This window comes from Leptonychotes weddellii, chromosome 6 (assembly GCF_054177405.1).
Source record: "Leptonychotes weddellii isolate Sample4059 chromosome 6, ASM5417740v2, whole genome shotgun sequence".
Classification (NCBI taxonomy): domain Eukaryota; kingdom Metazoa; phylum Chordata; class Mammalia; order Carnivora; family Phocidae; genus Leptonychotes; species Leptonychotes weddellii.
In genome coordinates, this window is record NC_138374.1 from 100,930,906 (window position 1) to 100,937,400 (window position 6,495).

General features: G+C 37.3%; 1 pseudogene; it reads left to right on the forward strand.

The window, feature by feature from the left end:
- The first annotated feature begins 4,512 nt into the window (after positions 1–4,512).
- LOC102747782 (OCIA domain-containing protein 1 pseudogene) lies at positions 4,513–5,780 on the forward strand (annotated as a pseudogene).
- Positions 5,781–6,495: the final 715 nt, after the last annotated feature.

Consider the following 6,495-nt stretch of genomic DNA (forward strand, 5'->3'; position numbering starts at 1 on the left):
ATTTTTATTGTTTAAGCACCAGTCTATGGTATTTTGTTATGGCAGCCCCAGCCAAGTAAGGCAATGTGTATGACCCATATTACCATATGAAGGCACACACAGTGCATACATATATCTGATCACACAAACTCAAACACATTGATAAATACTGCTGTAGACTTCTTCTTACACTTATGAACAAGTAACTGCTATGGAAATTGCTCTCCTGACTTAAACAAATGAAAACATAGACAAAATAAATTAAGTAAATATTTTCAGACATTGGACTACAAGCAAAGCAAGATTATGTTCCCTTAGAAAAGGGAAATAAATGAAGTATTTATATGTTTGCCCTGTCTACCTCGATGTAACCTCCAAACTGTAGCACAAGGAGGAGTAGTCTGAAAAAAGCCTTGCAAAATTTGAGGTTTGAGAAGCCCAAAGCAGGTAGAACTTGCAGGGCAGAATATTGAAAATAAGGGAGCTATATGAAGAAAGAGCTCCAGAAATCTGCATGGGGGTCCCCTCAATCCTTTGCCTGAATAAATGTCTGTACATGCATAGGGTGAAGCTCCAAGATGCTAGGAAAGATTAGTAGAATGTGGTAAGCCAAGAAATTCCCAGAGCCCAAACAGATCTGAAAAATCATTTGAATTTTTATCAACCAGAATAGGTAGACCTCACCGAACTCACAAAGCATTCAGAGGACTCATCAGAAGAGTCATAGCTTAGTAATGTAGCAAAGAAGCCCTAATATACTGGAGCCCTAAAGTATCCTCCGAACCTGCCCTGAAAAAAGCTTTAAAACAAACCTCAAGAGTGTCAGTCTGATCTTTAAGTAACTTACCTGCCTGCCAAAATAAAACTAATCATGTTTTAAAGGAATGCAACAAAATCAAGCACTCAACAAAGAAAACTCACAATGTTCACTTTCCAATAAAGATAATTATTAGATATATAAAATGTGACTCAAAACCACAAGGAAAGTCAGTCAGTGATAGATCTAGACACAGATCTAGAAATGATAGATTTGATGGGGAATTTTCAGACAAAGACATAAAACAACAATTATAAGTGTCACAACTATGTATAAGTATTTAAAAGAAAACATGACCATGTGAAGAGAGAAATGGAAAACATAAACAAAAGCAACATAGATCATCTAGAGGTTAAAATTAAATTTGAAATGAAAAGTTCATTGAATGGGACTAAGAGCAAATTAAACACTGCAGAAGAAAAGATCAATAAACTTGAAGCCATAACAGTAGAAACTATCCTAATTAAGTACAGAGGGTAAGAGGAAGAGAAAAGACAAAAATAAAATACTAGTGTCTTAATAATTAGTAGAACAATATTGAGCTCTTTAGCATGAATCTGGAGCCCCAGAAAGGAGGAGAAGAGAACAAAAACAAATTTGAAGACTTTATGGCTGAAATTTTCCCAAATTTTATAAAAATTATAAATTTACAGATCAAAGACACTGAACAAAGAGTCTAAGCATATAGTTTAAGAAGTCTAAACACACAGAAAACATCACGAGTGCACCTCATAATAAAATTTCTCAAAACCAGGACAAGGAGAATATCTTTTTAGAAAGCCAGGGGGAGGGGGAGGCATACCACACAGAGGAATGAAAATAAGATTATTGAGACTTCTTATCAAAAACAATGCAAGACAGGGGCGCCTGGATGGCTCAGATGTTAAGCACCTACCTTCGGCTCAGATCATGATCCCAGGGTCCTGGGATCGACCCCCGCATCAGGCTCCTTGAGCAGGGAGCCTGCTTCTCTCTCGCCTTCTCCTGCTCCCACTGCTAGTGCTCTCTCGCTCTCTCTGTCAAATAAACAAATAAAATCTTAAATAAAAAACAATGCAGGGCACGTGGGTGGCTCAGTTGTTAAGCGTCTGCCTTAGGCTCAGGTCATGATTCCAGAGGCCTGGGATCCAGCCCCATATGGGGCTCCCTGCTCAGCAGGAAGCCTGCTTCTCTCTCTCCCACTCCCCCTGCTTGTGTTCCCTCTCTCACTGTGTCTCTCTCTGTCAAATAAATAAATAAAATCTTTAAAAAATAATAAAATAAATTTTAAAATAAATAAAAAAAAACAATGCAAGACAGAGGACAATAAAATGACATCTTTAAAGTGTGAAAAGGGAGAAAAACTGTTAACCTAGACTTTTAAATCCAGTGAAGATATAAAAATTAAATAATGAAGTCAAAATAAATATTTTTTTCAGACAAAGCCTGAGGTAATTTGTTGCCAGAAGATCCATAATCCAAGAAATGTAAATCCACTTTGCTGATTTGGATGCCTTTTATTTCTTTTTGTTGTCTGATTGCTGAGGCTAGGACTTCCAACACTATGTTGAACAACAGTGGTGAGAGTGGACATCCCTGTTGTGGTCCTGACCTTGGGGAAAAGCTCTCAGTTTTTCCCTGTTGAGGATGAAATTCGTGTGTGTCTTTTGTATATGGCTGTTATGATACTGGGGTATGTTCCCTCTATCCCTATACAGTGGAGAGTTTCTATCAAGAAAGTATGTTGTATTTTGTCAAATATTATTTTTTCTGCATCTATTGAGAGGATCATATGATTCTTGTCCTTTCTTTTATTAATGTGGTGTATCACACTGATTGATTTATGGATGTTGAACTATGCTTGCAGGTCAGGAATAAATACCACTTAATCGTGGTGTATGCTTCTTTTAATGTACTGTTGGATTCAATTTGCTAGTATTTTATTGAGAATTTTTACATTCATGTTCATCAGGGATATTGGCCTGCAATTCTTGTTTTTAGTGGGGTGTTTCTGGTTTTCAAGGTAAAGCTGGCCTCACAGAATGAGTTTAGAGGTTTTCCTTCTATTTCTACTTTTCTGAAACAGTTTCAGAAGAATAGGTATTAATTCTTCTTTAAATGTTTGGTAGAATTCTGCTGGGAAGCCATCCCGCCCTGGAATCTTGTTTGTTGGGAGATTTTCGATTACTGATTGAATTTCTTTGCTGGTTATGGGTTTGTTCAGGTTTTCTATTTCTTCCTGTTTCAGTTTGGGAAGTTTATATGTTTCTAGAAATGTATCCATTTCTTCCAGATTGCCTAATTTGTTGGCATATAATTGCTCATAATATTCTCTTATAATTGTTTGTATTTCTGGGTGTTGGTTGTGATCTCTCCTCTTTCATTCATGACTTGATTTATTTGGGTCCTTTCTCTTTTCTTTTTAATAAGTCTGGCTAGGGGTTTATCAATCTTATTAATTCTTTCAAAGAACCAGCTCCTGATTTCATTGATCTGTTCTACTGTGGGTTTTTTTTTTTTTTATTTCTGTCATTTCTGCTCTAATCTTTATTACTTCACTTCTCCTGCTGGATTAAGGCTTTATTTGCTGTTCTTTTTCCAGCTCCTTCAGGTGTAAGGTTAGGTTGTATATTTGAGACTTTTCTTGTTTCTTGAGGTAGAAAACCAAAAAGACTACACCTAAAAATTGCTAGAACTGATACAGGAATCCATCACAGGATAGAAAATCAATGCACAGAAGTTAGTTGCATTTCCATACACTAACAATGAAGCAGAAGAAAGAGAAATCAAGGAACTGATCCCATTTACAAATACACCAAAAACCATAAGATACCTAGGAATAAACCTAACCATAGAGGTAAAAAATCTGTACTCTGAAAACTATAGAACACTTATGAAAGAAATTGAAGATGACACAAAGAAATGGAAAAACATTCCATGCTCATGGATTGGAAGAACAAATATTGTTAAAATGTCTATCCTACCCAAAGCAATCTACACATTCAATATAATCCCTATCAAAATACCATCAACATTTTTCACAGAGTTGGAACAAACAATCCCAAAATTTGTATGGAACCACAGAAGAATCCAAATAGCCAAAGTAATGTTGAAAAAGAAAACCAAAGCTGGAGGCATCACAATTCCAGACTTCAAGCTATATTATAAAGCTGTAGTCATCAAGACAGTATGGTACCGGCATAAAAACAGACACATAGATTAATGGAACAGAATAAAGAACCCAGAAATGGACCCTCAGCTCTATGGTCAACTAATCTTGACAAAGCAGGAAAAAATATCTAGTGGAAAAAAGTCTCTTCAATAAATGGTGCTGGGAAAATTGGACAGCCACATGCAGAAGAATGAAACTGGACCATTTCCTTACACCACACACAAACATAGACTCAAAATGGATGAAAGAACTAAATGTGACACAGGAATCCATCAAAATCCTAGAGGATAACACAGGCAGCAACCTCTTTGACCTCAGCCACAGTAAGTTCTCGCTAGACACATCTCCAAAGGCAAGGCAAACAAAAGCTGAGCTATCAGGACTTCATCAAGACAAAAAACTTCTGTACAGCAAAGGAAACAGCCAATAAAACTAAAAGGCGGTGGCTGTCTGCTCTCCACCCCCAACTCCACTGCAGTGCCCCCCGGCTGCAGGTTTCCATGCGCTTTTCTTCCTTCTTGACCCTTATTGGGTCCCCTCAAGGCCTTCTGCCCCCAATCGCCCAGGCTCACCGCTGCCATCCAGAGGAAAAATGAATGGGAGGGCTGATTTTCGAGAGCTGAATGCAGAAGTTCCAAGACCAATTCCCCACATAGGGGCTGATTACATTCCAACTGAAGAAGAAAGAAGAGTCTTCGCAGAGTGCAATGATGAAAGCTTCTGGTTCAGATCTGTTCCTTTGGCTGCAACAAGTATGTTGATTACTCAAGGATTAATTAGTAAAGGAATCCTTTCAAGTCATCCTAAATATGGTTCCATCCCTAAACTTATATTTGCTTGTATCATGGGATACTTTGCTGGAAAGTTTCTTATGTGAAAACTTGCCAAGAGAAGTTCAGAAATCTTGAGAATTCCCATCTGGGAGAAGCTTTACACTCAGCTTTACAGTCACGGCAATCTTCACCATCTGGGCACTATTCTCAGAAGTCAAAATATGACTCAAATTTGGGTGGTCGTTCATCTTTTGTGACATCTCCAGCCGCAGACAACATAGAAAAAGAGATGCTTCCTCATTATGAGCCAATTCCATTCAGTGCTTCTATGAATGAATCTACTCCCACTGGTATTACTGATCATATTGCCCTAGGACCTGATCCCAACCCTGAAGAAAGTCCTAAGAGAAAAAATATTACATATGAAGAATTAAGGAATAAGAACAGAGAGTCATATGAAGTAACTTTAACACATAAGACTGACCCCTCAGTCAGGCCTATGCAGGAAAGAATGCCAAAAAAAGAAGTCAAAGTAAACAAATATGGAGATACTTGGGATGAATGAAAAATTGCATCATTGGACCTACTGAAAGCGTTTCAATATCCAGCTTTATCTAGGTGGTCATGAATATCTGCATGCTTTGAGCTCAGCAGCAGTCTTCATAAACACATTTAAAACTAGAACCTAGGTTCTTGTGGTTTGGCTTATTAAAATGATGTTAAAAACACAGATTTTAATGTGAATGTTGTGTGAATGTATTCACCTTGAGGAACTGTATGAATGATGATACTATACCATGATCACATATAGTTTGTGAAATCATTTTAAGTTACAGGGTAAGGATACTCTCTTATGAAACTACAAAGAGATTGTCTACTCTAGGATCAGCATATATGAAAATAAGTATCTGCATGTTGAATTGGGGTGGGTGGGGGGGAGCAAGCATAATTTTAAGTGTTAAGCTTTACATCCAAAAATTATTAAAAAGCCTATCTCCAGTGTTTGCTGTATTCACTTATTAATGTTTATGGTAAATAAAACAAAAAGGAAAAAAAAAAACCTAAAAGGCAACATGCAAAATGGGAGAAGATATTTGCAAATGTCTTATCAGATAAAGGGCTAGTATCCAAAATCTATAAAGAACTTATCATATTCAACACCAAAAACAAAAAATCCAGTCAAGAAATGGGCAGAAGACATGAATGGACATGTCTCCAAAGAAGACTTACAAATGGCAAACAGACACATGAAAAAATGCTCAACATCACTCAGCACTGGGGAAACACAAATCAAAACCACAATAAGATACCACCTCACACTAGTCAGAATGGCTAAAATGAACAACTCAGGAAACAACAAACATTGGCGAGGATGCTGAGAAAGGGGAACTCTTTTACACTGTTGATAGGAATGGAAACTGGTACAGCCACTCTGAAAAGCAGTATGGAGGTTCCTCAAAGAGTTAAAAATAGAATCACCCTACAATCCAGCAATTGCCCTACTAGGTATTTATCCAAAGGATACAAACGTAGTGATCCGAAGGGGCACATGCACCCCAATGTTTATAGCAGCAATGTCCACAATAGCCAAAATATGGAAAGAGCCCAGATGTCCATATATATGTATGTAAGTGTATATATATGTGTGTGTGTGTGTGTATGATGTAATATTACTCAGTCATCAAAAAGAATGAAATCTTGCCATTTGCAGTGACATGAATGGCACTAGGGGGTATTATGTTAAGTGAAAGAAGTCAGTCAGAGAAAGACAAATA